General features: G+C 40.1%; 1 protein-coding gene and 2 long non-coding RNA genes across 6 annotated transcripts in view; 1 reads left to right on the forward strand and 2 right to left on the reverse strand.

Annotated features, from left to right (window-relative positions):
• Positions 1–19436, reverse strand: part of LOC143900010 (uncharacterized) — a 160019-nt gene that overhangs the window by 23906 nt on the left and 116677 nt on the right. The window lies entirely within an intron of this gene.
• LOC143900013 (uncharacterized) overlaps positions 1–19436 on the forward strand; it is a 95248-nt gene that overhangs the window by 20107 nt on the left and 55705 nt on the right. The gene's annotated exons all lie outside the window — the stretch shown is intronic.
• On the reverse strand, positions 16–13306 carry LOC143900012 (uncharacterized). Of its 2 annotated transcripts, none has more exons than XR_013257671.1 (3): positions 12829–13306; positions 10154–10416; positions 16–164 (listed from the first exon to the last, which is right to left on the reverse strand). It is a non-coding gene; the product is annotated as an uncharacterized LOC143900012 (long non-coding RNA). The 2 variants fall into 2 exon arrangements; XR_013257672.1 differs by having other exon boundaries at positions 10154–10331; positions 12829–13292.

Raw genomic sequence — 19436 nt, forward strand, 5'->3', positions numbered from 1 at the left:
TCGAAGGCACGTGGAAATAATTCACGAACGTATCGATCAAAAGCACTTTTGTCCCGTTTGCAACATTCATAGCATCATCGATCGTTCCACTCATAATGCACGTTTTATAAGGATAGTCTGTGACGGTCTTCCGAAACTTGTATATCCTTCTCATGATTCGACCGCTATAATTTGCATAACAAATCGATCGGGGTAACAAAGGGAAATGGACGCCGAAAATCGCCGATCTCAGCAGCTTTTCGGATTTAAATTTATATATTATGTTACTGACAACCATGATTAGCACGCACTGTGGACTTGCCAAAGTATTATACCTTCCCCGCACTGTATTAGCCGTATTGTAGGACACATTTTGAATATTTATAACGCGTTAGCATATATATGGCACGTTAATATGAATGGATTCAGGCCATATACTGCAAACTCCCGTTACGAGATAGAAAAATTCGCAAGCACTCTGTGTGCTTAGAAGAATTTATTATTTTCTCCACTATATATATATATATATATATATATATATATATATATATATATCTCACGTCTCTCTAGTCTCTACGCGCACGTGATATCTCTAGGGAGGGTGCGCCGCGGCGCCGACTCGGGGGAAAAAATGCATACACGCAAAAGTCTACCAGCAAATCTTTCTGTAGAAAGGAAAAATGGATGTTCCTTGCACAAACATTGAGTTAATATCTTACCTTGTTTCTCAAGTCCTTTTTTTTTTCATTGAACAATATTAATGATTCATCAAAAAAGACGTGTCGAAGATACGTAATATCAAGAATCACGTAGCCTAGTTGAAGAAGATTCTTTTGCAAAAGAAACTTTTAAGATACTCATACGTAACAATTTGGAAGTACCATTTCACTAAAAATTTCTCAGATTATATTGTATATTGAAAAACAAAAATAATAAAAATACGCTAACAAAATTTTAAAATATAGTACTGTATAAATCTGTGCTCGATATTTTTCAGGTTTCTTTTTTTTTTTTTTTAGAAAGAAGCCGAGCAGCTTATTTTGCCCGAGAAAGCAATGTTCCAGGTACGACTTTCAAGTACGGTGCTCAATAAGATGCAAACGATTATTGACGTCGAGTTTAACAGAATTTTCGAAATTGCATTCATATACCACTCTCCGAGCAAGGCGAACGCGCGAGTAATTTTTAACGTTGACGCGCGCGCCCCGGCCGTAATAAATTCGACAACGCCAATACAAACGGCGAGCGCAGGAAACGGTAGAGGCCGGGTTATAACTTATAACAATAACTCGAGCGAGCGTGGGCGAGCGTGGGCGCCCGCTTGCACCGACGCGCGAAATGCAACTGCGAGCGGAATTCGCGCGGACCGCGGTGGCGGCATGTATATACATGCTTCTGGAGTTCACCGAGCACGTGCCATCGTGCTCGTAGGTACTTATGTGTATGCCATGCGCGCGCGCAATTGCGATCGGACAGTAGAAATGGGCTCAAGCCCTTCGCAGGCAGTTTTGACGAGGCGCGCGAACCACGCCGCGTTTCTTACGGAAAAAGTCACAATTATATAAAATCAATTATAGAGGCGCGACGGGAAGATCTCGGCACAATAAGCGGTACGAAAACTGATCTGGAAAAAGTAGCTCTTGATGTCGTGCCGCGATTGGACACAAAAAATTAAAAAAGTAACGTCATTTCCTCTGCAGGAGATAAGTAGATATTCGAAAAGTTAGATGTAAGTAATTTTAATTGACTCGATCCCATTCCTAGCGGCACTACGTGCGCGTGAGGATAATGTACACGATCTTGCGATCTCGCGCCCAACGAAATCGGAACGGAAGCGAAAGAGAGTTTTGCGGCTACGCCGCGCCGGAACGGGTGATTCGTATCGCCGGGCGATAACGAGGGCGAGTATACGTTTTAAAACTTTACATATATATGGCTCACCCGGCGGATTATCATGGTTCGTCGGGCGTTATAAACACTCCGAAATGTTAATAGCGATCGCGGCGGATTAATCTAATCTAAAGCGTTGTACATCACGGATTAAAAGTACGATTTTATACGCTACAGAAACAGATAGACAGACCTCGCACAAATTTTCACGTTTTCAGTATCACGTGAAATAAACGTGGCGCAATCAATTGAACAAATATTCGTTCAAAAGGTTATAAACATAGCTATTATCGTGTAATTTAATTCACCTTCAATCTTAATTGAAAAGAGAGGTTCTTTGTTAGTATCTGGAATCAATCTGTCCGAATAAAAATATTATCGAGAAATCGTTTTCGCATTACAAAGAGATCGCAAAACAAAGATTCGTCATGAACGAAACTTTAAGAATATTATAATTAAATATTAAAATTTCTCGTTGTCCATTTTGTTGAAGTTTTACTCGAGAATTGACAACGAGGATGACGATAATACCCGTCGTTAAACTTAGAGTCTTCTTTACTGCGAGCGTGCGCTGTATTTTGTACCTCATTATTCGCGCATCAAAGTCATTTATATTCTTGAGAATTAAACAAGCCTGATGGAAATGCACCCTGATTCCCCTTCATTACGCAACCTCGACGTTCCTCGGTAAAAGCTTTCAGGATCTGATAATTAATCTCTGTTGTACCACGAGCGGTCGGGTCCATTTTTATCCTTATCGTCTGGAAACAGTATTTTATTCACCCTCTCTTTTTCCCCACGTCGCCGCGCGCAATCATTGTGTTGTGTTGCTTTCCTATTTTTCTCCGTGAATATCGTAAAAAGCGCAGCGAGCCGCCGTAGGTACGGAGGGCGATTAATTTTACGAGGCGAGCGACGCGGAACAAGGAGCGAGTGCATAAAGTACGATTCAATTGCGCGTCGCCGAGGAATCGCGATCCGCGAGTCCAGGATGTATGGGATTTCCACTTCCGTAACATCCGCGGTATGAAAGCGGCGAATGCGCAGCGAGGCGCTTACGAAACATTGATTGTTAAGTACGTGTGTCCGCCGCGTATGCACTCGAGCGGCGAATAAGATCGCGTTCTTTCGAGGAATAAATCTGAGGAATAAATCCCGAATAAAAGATTTCTGTTACTTCTGCTACGGAACATAACCGACTTTCACAAGATCTTTATACTAATACAGCGCCATTCGAACTATATATTCCGAGGTCGCGAAAAGAACACGTATGATGGATTTCTATAATTGTCCAAATCGAAGACGTCCGATTTCCGATTCGTTCGTCTCGCGAAAAGCTATTGTTCCATATTATAAAGGAATTTTTCAAGCGTTATAAATCACGGCTGACAAAGTCGTAATCAACCGGACCGTACAAATGGAATAATTCTCCGCTATATGCGACGAGATAAGAACTTGAGCGTTTTTGTTCCAATATACCGAACGCAGTTTCTGCGTTTTTGGAACGTGGCGGGGAACAGGTTGCGGCGAAAATGTAGCAATACCGAATGCGCGTGTGTGCGCGCGGTCGAATGAGATATTATTGACGAATTAATTATGGATGTGTATATATACGATGGTACGGGCCGGCACGGTACATCCCTCGATGTGTGTACCGCACGAATATTAAAAACAATGATTCGTCGAGCGAGCCATACGAGCGTTATAATTCATAATTACCGAGCGGTTTTTCGTCGGAAATTCAATTCTCGAATTTACGAGTGAAAATTGGATGTTTTCAAAGAGAAAAAGGGGCGAAGCGATGAAAGCGACGTCAAATACTGCACGCACGATGTACGCGATATATATATATATATATATATATATATATATATATATATATTTTTTTTACTCTTTCGAGGGATTGCATTCGCCTCGAGCATTCGCGTTCGCGCTTTTGAACATTTATCTCGTTAGCACAAGAGCATAAAACCGCAACTCGGATAAGACAGTCGACAGTGCGGCTCAGAAAAGCTTGAATGTTGGAAATACCGTCTCGCCCAGAAATAGGTTAAATGCGTCGGTAAAACGTTCCTTTGTGGGTCGGAAATTCGAATTTGTAAAGCTTGTAAAAGCGGCTTGGCGGGGTGATTCTGCGGAAGCGACGTCGGAATAAGAACAAAGGACCGTATACTTTCTTGCGGCGGCATAAATGGCAATTACGGTTATCTCTTCCGCTCTCGTTCAATGCGTGCAATTCCCTTACGCGTGTACGATCAACAATGCGTAACGATCGCATGGGTTTTCGACTGAACCTTCATGACTAATACAATTACTTCGAGAAACGCAGACAATTTACAGGCGCATTAAAAATACCGTTCCGTCAGGTTAAATACCGTTTTTAAATTATAAGGCTTTGAATAAAGTAGACATTTATTGAAACAAATATGATGAAAATTTTAAAATATGTATGTGATTATTTTCTATTTATTAAGATTCTTTTAAATCAATACTTGTAAAAGAGAATCAGAAAAATTAGAAAAGGAAATCATTTTTCTCTCTTTCGTTCCTTTTGGTTAACAACTTTAATTTTTTTTTTAAACATAAAACAAGAAAAATCCGTCTTGTCGATAAATTCCTTTCCGTAATAAATATCAAAACGTAATAAATTCCGTCAAAAACTTTTTATAGAGTTTCCTTATGGTTATTGTTGACTGTTAATAAAACCATAATAAACCAATACATAAACGGAAATGTAGTGAAACTCATATAGCAATCTAGCAATCTCGCAGGGTCATGAAGATCGTTTGTAGGAACGAAAGATTTTTTTCCGTCATGCGTTATCAAGAGAGCTAACAAGGGATATGCAAATGAAGCATTTTTCGCGGCAACTCGGATTCGCGGGATCGAGAGATGCGTGGCGGTATCCCGACATTGAATAATTTCGCGCACTTTTATGCAAAATATGACGCACCCCCTTTACAAATCTCACGCTCGCACTCGGGGAACAATGAATCACGCGTGCGAAGCGAACAAGGAGGCTCTGCGCTACGCATATATAGCTGCATCGCACGATTGTTACGAAAAGCACGTACCGCGGCTGAAACTTGAAAATTCTTACGAAGAGGAAAACGAGAGCGCGGCAGGATTACGTCCGACGAACTGAAGAAAATATCCACCCGGCGCGAGCGAAATGAATCGCGGACGCCTGAACGCGCATACGTGACGCCATGGCGAATGCATCGCGAGATTATTGCGAACGATTTGCGTCATCGAGACGTCGAAAGTAACGCCGAGGCGCGCCAGCCCTTTTCATTTGCCCCCAGGAAGAAATAGTCGAGGCATGCAGCGAGAAATTTAAACAACAGTAAATTTTAATGAGACTTTCCCGCGAAATCCCGAAACACGGCTAAAAACGGGAGAACGACGCGGTGGGCACCGCATAAGCCTCCGGTTTTACCCTCCGTGACTCAGCTTCTCGCTTCGAAATACTCGCAAGATTTTAGCCGTCAGTTACACTAAGAATAATAACTATATTAACTATTTCAAGCTACTTTTCTCTCTCCATGTGCTTTTCGCATTCCCGCGAAAAAAAATCTCTTAACTCAAATGCACCTTTTAATATCGCGGCAACGAATTAATTAATTCGCTTTACTTTGTTATACAAGATTCTAAAATTTTTTATTAATATCCAAGTATCTTGAATTCTTGGCATTTTAATAAGCGACACGAATATTGAAATACAATCGATACCAAGGGACATATATAAGGGATTCATACATACATTTTACAATTTTACTTTCAATATCAAGGATTGCATTCTCTCTTCTAAACATTAATGTCGATATTGAATCGTAGAGTCAATCTCGTTGGTACGATTTGTATCACACGCTTCTGCTGCCTTCTGCGGCTTCTGCCTCGAGCGATACTTTTGATGCTCCGATAATATCGAAGCGGTCGTTAACAACACTGAATATCAATATTCCGATAGTATGGCTATACTAAGCATATCCTCAGGCGCGGAGGCAGCACTTTTAATAACAATCTATTTGCATGCTTAACGGACAGTAATATACCGAACGTCCGGTAGAGAACAATATCGGGCCGTGCAAATTCTAAATCTCCAGATCGATTGTCCATTCTTGGCACGAAGTGCTACTACATGTTACTTTCTCGTCGATCGGAAAGTATCGATGTTCCCGTTACGTCAATATATCGCGGACATTCATCTCTATTAGGCGTGAAACCGCGCGCTAATTGCGAGGCCGCCGCCAGCTTTCTCGCGCGCGGCAGTGAACGATATGAGCGGTGGACGGCAGCGGTGCCGACATGTCTGCCAATGGTGGCCGCGTACACGCAATGGATTCCGCGCGAGTTTCCCGTTGCCGCGTGCCACAAAGCGCGAGAGCGCGGGCGGTCACGATTAAGCGTGCTAATTGAAGAGCGCGCGATCCGCGATTAAATTCGCCCCGGCTATTCGTGATCCGGCGTTTTAACTAGCAATATCGATGGTGCCTCTCTGTGGCCGCGACCACTTGCTCCACAAGCCATCATAGAACGTGCAAAAGCCGCTCTCCCTCCCCCCTCTCTCTCTCTCTCTCTCTCTTTGTGTCTCCTGTCTTCTCTCTTCAACTATCCCGAAGGACGTCTCGTCTCCAACGGGTGCCTTGTCGGGACCCTCTCGAAGGAACAAAGCGAGGGCGCACGTGACCGTCATAAGAGAGTACCTCGCCGAGAAGTCGAACGGAGCAACATCGACCGCGATCGACACCGTCTCGAGATGTTCCTTCTCGTGTTTATTTACGAAGACGCCTCGGGGCGCGCGGAAATTCTACAAAAATACGCATGCAAAGTCGAATTGGTATTCCAGCACACTCTCTCTCTCCTCTCACCCCGTGCAACGCGATCCGATCTGGTTAATCTGATATTCCATGAGATTATTAAATATTTAATCCGTTCGGCGTATTCTCTCGAACTACGTAATTGGAACCGTTCAACGAGAAAGGTGGAACCGATCTGTTTCGAGATCGAGACGAGAAAACAGAAGAATCTTTCTCCCTCCCGCTAATTTTTTCGCGCCGAGTTTCGTGTGCAGTTTCAAAGTTTAATAAGCAGCGCGATTCCGGACCTCGATCTTTTTCTCCGGGATGAAATGACGCAATCTGCATCCGCACGAAGTTATTCCGAGTGCTAACAAACGTTGGGACTGATTTCGGCTAACGCGGAGCTTTCCCGATGCGCCGCGGAAATCCGAGGTCAGAAGGGCAAAAAGTTGCGGCTTGCACGCTTGATACACGAAAGTTCTTCTCCCGCCGAGCGACATTACGAAACTTCGTAAAGCAGATTTAGACCCCGGTCTCGACAAAGACACTAAAAAAAAAGGGCTCTCGAATGACGAGGGAATATCAAGCTGGCGAGAGCCGGCGCGGCGCGGCGCGGCGGGCTTCTGATTCTTTGAGGTTTAAGAATTAGTTTAATACAAGATTCAAGAACGCGCGCGTGTTCGCGGTACTGTCTCTATCCGTCTTCCGCTTCTTTTTCAGACAGAAAAATCTTTGTGAAATAATTGTGAATACTTTCCGAGGAGAAAGAGGACTCCGGCGCCGGGAGACTGCAAAGTTCTTAATGGATGCGGTGAGATAGCATCTATGCGATCAGATTAAATTAAATTGTCGAGGTCATCGCTTCGACAGCACTCTGTATTTTTTGTGTATTACAAAGCCCTGCCAAACCGATAATCATTATATTTTTATATTATAATACGAAATTGTGCTATCCGCGTCGAACCCGTGTTTCCCGTAATTTGACTTAATTCGATCGCACAACGACGCTATCCCATTATCCTTCCTCCGTAAACGTATATAAAAGCAAAAGTATTATTATAGATGTAATTTTGTGTTTTGTCGAGGACCATTAAAATAATCTTCGGAATTTTGCTACAAGCACAACTTCAGCGTTCGCTTGTAAATTACATAATTTACGAGCGTGCGTAAAAAAATGGGCCTTTTTAAATTAAGTTCTTTTTTTCCGTTCAACGTCAGACAACGTGAAACGTATAATTGAACGAAAAAGTGCATATTATTACACTTAATGTACACTAAACGTGTGTGCCTAGTAATGTAGAATAAATTGCTCTTGAATTTATTTATGTTTATTTATAAAGTTGAATTGGAAGATAATATAATATTTCAATTTTATTCGCCTAGTACTTTAAATAAAATTTGTGTAACCTTAACTGCCGGTAAATTTAGAAGATATATATGTACGCGTCTATCTCTTTCTCTCTTCCCTGCAACAAGCACGAGCCAACACAAAACGAACATTTGTTCCGGAGGGATAAACCGCTGGGGAATTATAGTGTACAAGATCGAGGAATTAGTAGGAATTAACTTGGCATTAAATATATATTGTTGGAATGTGATATTACTTGTTTAATACACTAATCTCCACTTAAATCATACTCGCTAATTTACAACTAACAGTTTACTCATTACATTTTGCCAGAATTTCCCTGTTTCGAAAAGACAAATGTTTTTGAGGGAGAAACAATCTGCACACGAATATCCATATCTAAAATATTATAAAAATCGTGTAAAACATATCTCAAATATTATTATTATTATTATTATTATTATTATTATTATTATTATGATATTTTACATCGTGTTGTTATAAGTTAAAAAATAAAGCGTTACGTATATCTGTTTATTCGATATTAGACACCGTCATATAATGAATCTTGAAGAAGACGTTCATCGTGCCTGATCTAAAACTTTGATAGTTCGAGTTAGCGTTATCGTTTTTGTTAATATCAGAAAGAGAACGGAGGACATAAGGGAATTCTCACGTTCGCGAAGTTGGGTAATCCAAGTCTCATCGTGACTTAATTTGCAGCGCGCCGAGATGGTAGTTGAATTATTATCGTTATCTCGAACAGAATATGTCTTTATGTAAAATAACCGAAAATCAACGCTCGCTATCTGTCCCGGAAGAGACGCGATAACAATACTATCGTGCCAATTATATCGAATCGTATAGGTACGTGTAAAATTCGTCCAATTTACTCGAGTCTAATCGTATTGTATAATCACAAAATTATCATTAAATTCATGCACTTGGGATTAATTATGATACGCGCGATAGTATCAGTACTCAATTTCTGTATATTATACAACGGGAAAGTAGAATTAAATTCGTCGCAATAACATGACGTAAATTTTTACCACGAAATATATTGGCATCGATATGGTTTATTAAAATCGTTAAAAATTCTCTGGTATTAACAAAAATGATAACGCGAACTCGAACTATCAAAATTTTAGATCAGGCGCATAGTGAGCGTCTTTTTCAAAATTACGTTTCCATATTAGACTATTAGGCAGTGTCTAATAAACAGATTATGCTTTATTTTTTAACTTACATAAGGTTACATATTTGCGCATTATATTGTAATAACAACTCATTGTTTTTAAATTCATAATTAACAAACGCGAGCATTAGATGCTTTGTTTTATTCACTGGTTTATCTAGTGCTAAACATGGTTGTCAATTAAGCTCAAGATTTTAGTAGGATTTTAAAGTAATGTGCCGTAAATATTTTATGCAGATAAAGAAGAGCTGCTGGATTAGATTAGCGAATTTCGCGCTCGACATGGCTGTTTAATTTTACCGGCGTGTTCCAACATTTCGAGCTCTAAAATATGTAACTGCACGTACGTTTCACCGAGACAACAATTTCTGTCGTATGATTAAAAGATCTAAGTCGAGAGATGTGCAATTCGGAGTCGCGGACACAGACTTTTATCAATAAATAATATCTTGGAACGAAAACAAATGACACATCGTTTAGTTACAGCTTTTGTTCCGAAACGATATCTATATACCTGCGCGCACAACATTTGCTTTCTTGTACTTGCAGACTGCAGTATTGGTCGTTCCAAGATATCGATATACCAGGTGTTCCACAACACTCATAAGATTGTAATAAGATTACAATTCTTCGACGACCATGGAATCAACATTTTTGGAAAGAGAATTTATATAAAGATCGAAAAAATTTGCACCAACAGCACGCGAATGGATTCTTATATATATCAATATAATAAATTATATAAATAAAAATTAAATGAACAAAAGTTCTCTCTTTCGACTAGTAGATCAATCGAGGAAATATTTAGTAACAAAAAAAAAAGAATGAAAGAATTGCAAAATGGAGTTGCATCTGTTGAACGATTATTTTCTCTTTTTCTGAGAGAACAAACTAAACTCCGAATATAAAGGAGCAAATTCAATACAAAGATATCACCTTGTCACAGTTTGCACACTTTTTACCGAGCACCCTGTATATTCGCGCATAAATCTCGGGATCGTTTAGTGCTTAAATATAGTCCAGCCACCCGAGAGATCACGCGTCAGACGGACGCGTCTTCGCGTGCGCCTTCACAGACGTTCGCAATGCAACTGCGGCAGCGGAATACGCGGCGCTGCAACGTGCACCGCGTCAACGTGTACGCGCGCGTGTGTACGTATATGTATGTGTATGTGTGTCTGGTATCCGCGCTGTGTATCCTGTTGACGTTGTACGTATATACTTATTCTGGGTGTGTGTTTTTGCGCGCGAACCGCGTTGGTGTGCGCGAGCGGAGCGCGGGCGTCAAAAGCGGGAAACCTCGCGGAGGACGAGACGCGCGCCGCAGATGCGTCCCCAATTTCACCGCGAAAAAACTTTACGCTGCTCCTTTACGATCGCATCCGAAGTAGGACGCGCGTCGATTCGAAATGCAGATCGCCCGGGAGTCCCGAGACGCCGTCGTCGTCGTCGTCGTCGTCGTCGTCGCGCGACGTGGAAGCTCCGCCCTCCACGCTCGCAACGGAGAAAATATTGAAAACACAATCGGGGAGGAACTTGGAAAAAAATCCGCGGAAATCGCGACTCCCTGCACGGTTGGGCGAGGGGCAATTCCGATCCGCGCGGAAATATTTCGCGAATCACGTCGGCGAGATTTGTCGACGAAATTTTAATTACGTTTCCTCGCCACGGGGGCGGGAAAGTTTGCGTTTAATTAACATTTTTGCCCGTACGAATGTAATTAAATACGACTCGCGACGGGGTTTGAGTAACTCGATAATATTTTCGATTCGCGCGATACGCGTATGATCGAAATATTCTTCTGCGGAGCGAGTAAAATTTAATTATGATCATCAATGTTTTCAGTTCGGCTTGATTTTTTCGCACAGTCGATGCGCGCGATGCTGCCTTCGTTGGAACGAAAATCGCGGAACAAAAACTTATTTCGTATACCGTCGGCCGTTTGAAAATGTATAAAAAAAAATAATAAAAATATATTTGGCAAATTTTGTAAACACTACTAATACTGTAAACACTTTGATGTACGGTATAACTTTACACTTTACATTTTTTTTGTTCTTCGAGGCAAAGTGTAAAAGTCAGTATACAAAATTAATACAAACGAAACGTAACAAAGCTAAAGTTCGAACAATTTAATTAATTTTTGCAAACGTTTGTTCACGCGATAACAGATTCTACGCGACATAATTTACGCGTAGAACAATAAGGATAAAATAATGTGACAATTTTTCATAATACCGTGGGAGTGCTCGAACATTTTGTTCGCGAGTGAAAATAATCACCCGGGATAACGCAATACATTATCGTCAGTGCGTTGTTATTGTTACCGGGACGGCACGAAAACTCACGAAAGGCGAGACGAAGTGCAGATGCAACCCCGTGATTTTACCCGGGGTAGCCGACAATTTTTCCATCCATTTTCGTCCGCCCCGAAATCGTGAAATACTGCGGGCTGATGGATTTCGAAGAAAACAGAGGAAATATACGGTCCAAGAGATATCCGTCGGCACGACGACGCGACGACAGAAATGTCGGCGAAACGTGGATATAATGTCGCGCGATTCCAACTGAAAGCCAATTACGAGGCGAGTGTAAAATAATTCAGACCCGGTAATTCGACCTTCCGCTCCGTAAAAGTCATTTTGTCGGAATTTCCTTCTTGAACTGCCAGCTAAATCCTCAGTACTTTAATTGATCCAACTTTTGGCGCTCTCTCTCTCTCTCTCTCTCTCTCTTGCTCACATTATCTTTTAATTGACATAAATCCGGGAATATGTATCGCAGCGATAAAATTATGTGATTTTCTATGAATTAGCTTCTACATTATTTCAAAAGTAACGGAGAGAGAGAGAGAGACTGATGTAAGCATATAAATAAATTCAAATTGCCCAATATATCGTGATACGATCGATCCTTTATGCAATATTGTTCATTTCTCAGATCTATGATATTAATGTTTTCTTTCCATAGCTGGCCGTAGTGGCTCCCTGCGCTGATAGAAGCACTTATATTTGTACTATGATAACATTATACGATAACAGAAAAAAAGGTATATAAAAGTTTTAATATAAAAGAAAGGCTTTGTTGTCTCTCTTTCAACACAAATGTTAGATTTAATAAATTACATTCTTATAGAAGAAACGTATTTACATAAAAAATTATTAATACGACATATAAATTAATTATAAAATAATATAAATATAAAGAAATGTGATTTAAAAAAGCAAAACGTTTAAATAAAATTAAGTTACAAATATGAGAAGAATTCCGAATTTGCAACTGCGTATTTTTATCCATCGAATAAAATCGAATTATTAACTAGATATCGTATTATTAAAAACATTTCAAGAAGGAATTTCCGCATGCTTATATATACATACATTCTGTATAGCTCCGATTCTTTGCGCGAACGACACGTGTACAACGCAGGTATAATGAATTCAAAGTACAGTGCAACTATACATATGCGACGACATACCACGACGGCACTTATAACAAACTTGCAAGTTAAGAGGCAAGTTAAGAGGCCAAGAGAAGTTTCACTGTCCGTACTGCTATCAATGTTAAACGCACGTTTCGCCTCTGTTTCCGGATATATACATATTTCTTACATATTCTTTCGTATACGTTTTCAGGATGAATGTTTCGTGGAGTTCGTGTCTGATATCAACGCGAAAATTAGACACGAATGTGTAAATTGTAAATAATCCGCAACCGGACACGTGAACACAATGTTTAAGCGCGAGCGCGAATTCGGGACTGGCGCGGCCGCGCGCTTGTCGGCGCCCGCTGTGCAACTGCGGCAAGTTGGCAACTGCCGCCAACGAATAATCGGCGGGACGAGCACAGGTCGAGCTGCACGCTTCTGTGGCGATCGTATTCGCGAGCCGGGACTCGGGACACGGACGTTCAACGCGTGAATGTGTGTATACACCGTCGTATTTGCGGCGAAGGCGCGACACGGCGTGGCGTGGCACGGCCCGGCGCGAGCTAATCCGCGAATGTGTTCGCATATTGTAGAAAAGCAATGCATCACTCCGGATAATAAGCAAAGCGGGACCGAAGGCGAGGCTGCATTATATCGTACATATACATATACGCATTTAACGCAGAGTCGCGTCGCGAAAAACCGCGTGCTGTCGAGCCGCTCGATTTTTCGCAACGTGAATGACAGATTATTATGCGCGGCGTGAAGGATATTTCATGTACATTTTATCTCTATATGTAAAAATAATATATATTTTATATTTTATCCAGATACACACACACGAATCTCATGCTCTTTTTTTACTCTGTACTATACTTGAAAATCGCACGGATCCGTTTCAGAACTGATTTGCAGGAATGCATTATTGTTATGCAAAGTTACTTTGTCAAAAAAAATAATTATGACGTCAACATGTTTGGTACGGACCATGAAGAAATTATTTCATTTAATTAACTATTTAATTAAAATATTATTTAATCACATCTGTGCGTGAGCAAGACACGGGTGAACGGCAAACATGATTTTGATCATTATTTAAACTGGTAAACAACATGCTTGTATATTTACTTAATATCTGCTTCTAATGAGAGAGAGAGAGAGAGAGAGAGAGAGAGAGAGAGACGTAATGTATATAAATTTGATGTTTCTTACAATTAAAACCCATTTTAAATATTATTTTGGTCAAGGATAACAGACTGTTACGTCAATAAGTTAAATATTTCAAACGGCGATATGAAAATAGTGCCATACTGACGTCAAAATGGGTACCCATTGTGGTGGCAATTGATTTTAATTATTCCACCAAAAAAAAAAAGAATTATTGAAAACCCATAACGTAACGTGCAGTATTAACTCGCCGTTTTAAGTTGAAATAACGGGCGTGCAAATAAATATTTATATGTTTAAACATATACATTTAGCCTTCTCACAGGCTCTCTGAAATGAAAGTGGATAGGAACTGTATCCTTGTAAGGCGATATTTCATATAAACGTTACGTAGGAAGAAAATAACTTTTGATCTGAGCGCCGCACTCATACCGCGCGTGAGTACTTACTCCAGCTCACTTTAATTCTCCCCACGTCTCTTTCGAGACGGAAATTCCGCGGAAGAAAAATGAACCCGCGTGACAGAAGCGGACAAAAAGGGAAGGAAGACGTGTAATTCCTTGTAATTTTTCTAACAATTTTACCTAAAAACACGCATCGTACATACACAAATTCATTAATTTTTTTCGTGACGCTAAAAGAGAGAGAGAAAGAGAGAGAGGGGGGGAAGAAGAGAGGCGGTTAAAGACTCGCAAAACGCCGGAAATTACCCGAGTAACACCTGCAACGAACTCAAGCGGGGCTCTAATGAAAGTTTATACAAAAAGCAAATGACAGGGAAATATTCCTGCGGCGTATTTTAGTTAATTAAGAATGGCTCGGACTCTTGTCCTCTTCTTCCTTTCTCTCCTTCTTCCACTTCGTCTTCCCTTCTTTCTCACGCAATCCCATTTATATTCTTTCCGCGTTCTCTTCATTCAACCGCCAGTAATTTCGGCGCACGCTCGACGTGTGGACGCGCGTGATAATAATAACGGCGAACTAACATGAGCGATGGTGCCGGACGCGATTGATTTACGAGGAGATAATTCAACGAAAAACTCGCGAAATAAGAGGGCGCGGCTGGTTGGATCGAATAAATTAAGCAAGCGTTGCGGAAGAATGAAGGATAATAACTTCTGAATAATGGCCATTCCACCCTCTATGATTTTACTCTCGCTGTTTTACTCGACTTTGTTTCGCCGAATAGAATTCAAAAGCCCAAGTCTGTGTAAAACGGTGAAAATAAAAGGAAACTGAATCCCGTCATATTATAATTTCGAGTAACACGAATTTGAAATTGTTATTATAATAAAAAAAAGTAAGCGCGATTAATACGAAGAAATCGTGACCGCGCGCAGAAACCCTTCTAATGTACATACGTGATCTATTTAGATTATGAAAGGTGAGGTATCTAAGGTGTCCAAGCAACTCTCTAGATCTAGAGACTCGATTTCAATTTTTTTTCGAAACTGGACTTGGTCTACTCGTATTTTCAGCATATTTTACATATATAATAGTGCATTTTCTTTGTAAAAATAATATGATAGTTGAAGTTGTGCCACAAGTTAGTTTCTAATGATTTTGAATATTAAAGAAAGGATTATACGTTGAAACAATTATACTGAAGCTTTTACTGTTTTCTATTCATGTTCTCCTCTGCTGCCTCTTGTCCCAACTCTTCCTGCAGAGGAACAGTAAAATAAAGTCGAGTTCTCTCAACGGTTAACGACGTTTAAAGCTAAGTGCCACGCAATTTGGCTATAATAAAGGCTTTAAGCGCCGCGAGATCTTTGTCTGCATCGCAAAAAGTAATAAATGACGAGAGTACTAAGCTTCGCATTACGACTCGCATATTTCCATAGAACATGTTCGGCGTAAATCACGCTGTTAAACTTGATACTATATTTAGCTATTAAATTTAAACAACGCTACTTTGTTTCAGGTTTATACATACATATATACGATGTATATACATATAAACATAAAAATTATATATATAAACTATATATGGCACGTCAAACGTTTTAATAACAATAATAATCCGACCAATGTATCAGCGGGCATTACTGACGAATTGGATTATCGACTAATATACGGTTCAAACCGGTTCAAACTCATCAATAAATCGATGGGAACAAAAGAACCACCGGCACACAACGCCTCTCTTCTGTCGACGTAAAATATTACTGTAGTAACACGCCATTGAACGGCTGGGAATGGTCAAAACTTCAGTCTCGTTTTTTCTCAGCTTGCGAGTGGTAGTAAAATAAGCCACATTTCACGATGTTCAAATCACCTTCTTCTCGATTCACAGTATCTGATGTGGCATTTCGCAATGATCAAATAATGTTACAGTTTACAGTCTGTCTTGTCGAAATAATAAAAAATATTGATACTACTTTAACGAATTGAACAATAAAACCCGGCCGTTTTAGCGCAATACATTTATCTTGAATTTAAATATCCATTTCAATGAAAATTAATTCCATATCGCTTTTAGAGAGAAAATTCTACAATTTTGCGATTTTGCAGGCAGACAATCGAAATCGGCGACAATTTATTTTTATACGGTGCTTTATTTGGTACTATATTTAATAGAGTTTATGAATCCCTTTTTTGCGCAATTTTTGCAAATGCTTGAACATACCCGCGCCGGACACGTATATGCGTTTTCTGGCCTTTATCCGCGCGAGAAGATGTTATACGTCTGTCACGAAAATCTGTTCGATCCACTATATTGCTATAATGCGGAATTTTCTCGCTTCGTTGACATACCGAGTGAAATATACGAGTTCGCCGGGTCGAGAGGATCAAAAGACTAAAGGTTCCCGCTCTCCTAAACGATCACTGTTTTTCTCAATCTCCAACAAATCGCCGTCATATTTCGCGCGATATCATCATCCTTAGATTTATCCGGGCATCCATTTCGCTCTCGAAGCCGCTTTTTAAGAAATCGACGGGATCTGGTAACGGCGAGGCACCGCGGTTATATATCGGCGGGAGGAGATGTATATGTGAGTGTAAATATTGTAAATATATGTGAGCGGCACGAGAGTGGCTTTAAATCGCCTTTCGGCTCCTTCGATCATTTTTCCTCCCTGTTTCTGAGCGCGATGCACTTTACATTACTCTCCCTTCAATTCGATGTAGTGTGCGCAAGCGAAGCCATTCACATACCGGGTGTTCAAATATTAAAAGTCGTTTGACATCTGACTGTTAAAGCAGAAGAATCGATTGTCGTGTGTCAATATTAATAGATTCCAAGACTGGAGTCGACATCAAATGCTACTATGTTAAGCAAAAAGAGATAAAGAATATTTTATCTTTTAACTAAAGTCTTTTACCTTTAAGAATGACATGGGTTTTTCACGCAACAACTGACATTTTATCATGTCATATTAAATCTTATGCACGAATACTTGGTTTTTAATTTAATTTTACTTTTATTCAAATAACGTATAATTTAATATTATTTTAATTTACTCGGATTTATTTTGAAAGACAAAATTTTTAAATTAAAACACTCATTTTCTTTTAATACATTTTAAATAACATTTATTTAATGCAGTTTATTTAATTATAATTGCTTAATTTCAAGGAAATTTTTTAAAAACGCGATTTATTTATCTATAAATGTTCTGCCTCTAAATTGTTAAGATGTGTGTGTAAGGGTGGACAGTTGGACGCTTCTTTGAACCACGATACGCGCCGATTTGTCGAACGGACCGATATTGTCTTTTAGCAACGAAGCATCGCGCGTCGATGAGAGGAGCGTCAAGCGCGCCGTTGATTCGCGTTTCCGTTTACGAATTCCTCCGACCGTTGCTGATTCAATTTCTGTGAGGTCTGATATGCTCACGTAACGCGGTCGTGTACGTATACGTGTGTACAGTACATATCGAATGGTGGCGCGGTGGCGACAGTAAGCTGTCAAACGAGATTGCTTCCGGAACGTCGAACCGCTAGGATTTGTCTCCAAAAGATGAATATGATTTTTTTCTCGGAGACAGTGAAGTGCCAAGGGTCGCCAAGATTTTCTGCGCGAATGTAACACCTGTCCGCATACTTTGAAATATCTTTAAAAGGGAATAAGACGATCTTTGGGAAACTTTGAAGACTATTCTTCAAAATTTTATATTACATTTTACGAAGAAACAAATCTAAAGCGATTATATCCAAAAAATAATATATAATATTTCTGAAACATTCATTAACTTCTTTCTCCAATACTCTTGATCAACAAATATTCATCTATGGGTTATTTCATTAAAATTTGAAGTATCTTGTATCTCTCTCTGTTATTTGGACGAAATAATTTTCCCAAGATACAAAACACCTAAACACAAAGAACATTGACGTAACAATTTTAGCATAATAATACGAATTGTATCGAGAAAAAGAGGAAGGAAGAGAGAAAAAGAATGCTAATGTCTTTGCACCGTTTCCTCAATTTTTTATCCCGAATCCTGCCACTTCTCGTCTTCGTCGAGACGTTTAAATAACGACGCACGTCGAGCTGGTAAAAGGTAAAGCCCGTCATGAGCGTCTTATAGGATACGTCAAACAGCGGCAAAATTTGACGGGACGGAAGAGGGGATGCGGCCTGTGCATTGAAAGAGAAAGAGAGAAGAGAGAGAGAGGGGGAAAAGGACGTGGTAACGACAGCAATCTCAAAAATGTCGATCATACGCCACGCACCGTGTCGGCAATGTGTACTTCGGTTGACGAGCGTTCGACTGACAGGATGCACGTTAAGCAATGACAGCTGATCGATAAATTTCAGCCTCATGCAAAATTATGTAAATCTTTTTGTGTGACATATATATATATATATATATATATATATATATATATGTGCGTACGTATGTATGTATATCTGCGCCTACTAGATCGTTCGTCGCAACATCGTTGATGTACGGGAAGCGAGGAATTAATGTTCTGCACGCGCGCGCGCGCGCGCGCGTGAAAAGCTTCCCTCTCGCAGCTCGCGCTCATAGCTGTAAAAATATAATACGCTGTCCGTCGTAATGGCATCCCGGTGGGGGTTCTAACACGACATCGATTAGTATCCATTAAACCCATGCATCTCGACATATCGACGCCCGTGTATGCCGCGCGTATGGTATGTACAACGCGAGAGAGGTTGTCATGGTTTCGCGCTGGATGCTGATCGATATATCAGGTGCATTGAAACCGATGCAATTTTCAATGAGCTCAGATTTAGATATCCCGAAAATGATCTCTATACGTTTATTTGTGGCGCGAAACCACGATTTTTTTTTCATGTTCATAATTTATGGCGCAAAGTTATGACTATTTCAACTTTTGGCCCCGACTGTTACTCTGTTTTTACATTATCAATTTTCGAAATATTTGTAATAAATTTCTCATTCTATTTCATACTTTTCAAATTGACGTCTGCTCAGATTTCTGTCTGTTGTGCCAAAATCCATGCATTTAATATTTTGCAAAAAATATTTTAAAGCTTAATCTTTAAAAAGCATATTTGTGAAAGGATAAATAAATGATTTCCTAGAAACTGCGGCAACTATATATGGCGTTTTCCCGTGGCACAGCTGCGCCATAAGAACGCACCTGTTCTATCGTCGCTATATTATAATCCCTCAAAAGTTCGATCGAAAA

The sequence above is a fragment of the Temnothorax americanus genome, unplaced genomic scaffold (genome assembly GCF_048541705.1).
Source record: "Temnothorax americanus isolate GAGA-0224 unplaced genomic scaffold, ASM4854170v1 Scaffold3, whole genome shotgun sequence".
In the NCBI taxonomy this organism is placed as follows: domain Eukaryota; kingdom Metazoa; phylum Arthropoda; class Insecta; order Hymenoptera; family Formicidae; genus Temnothorax; species Temnothorax americanus.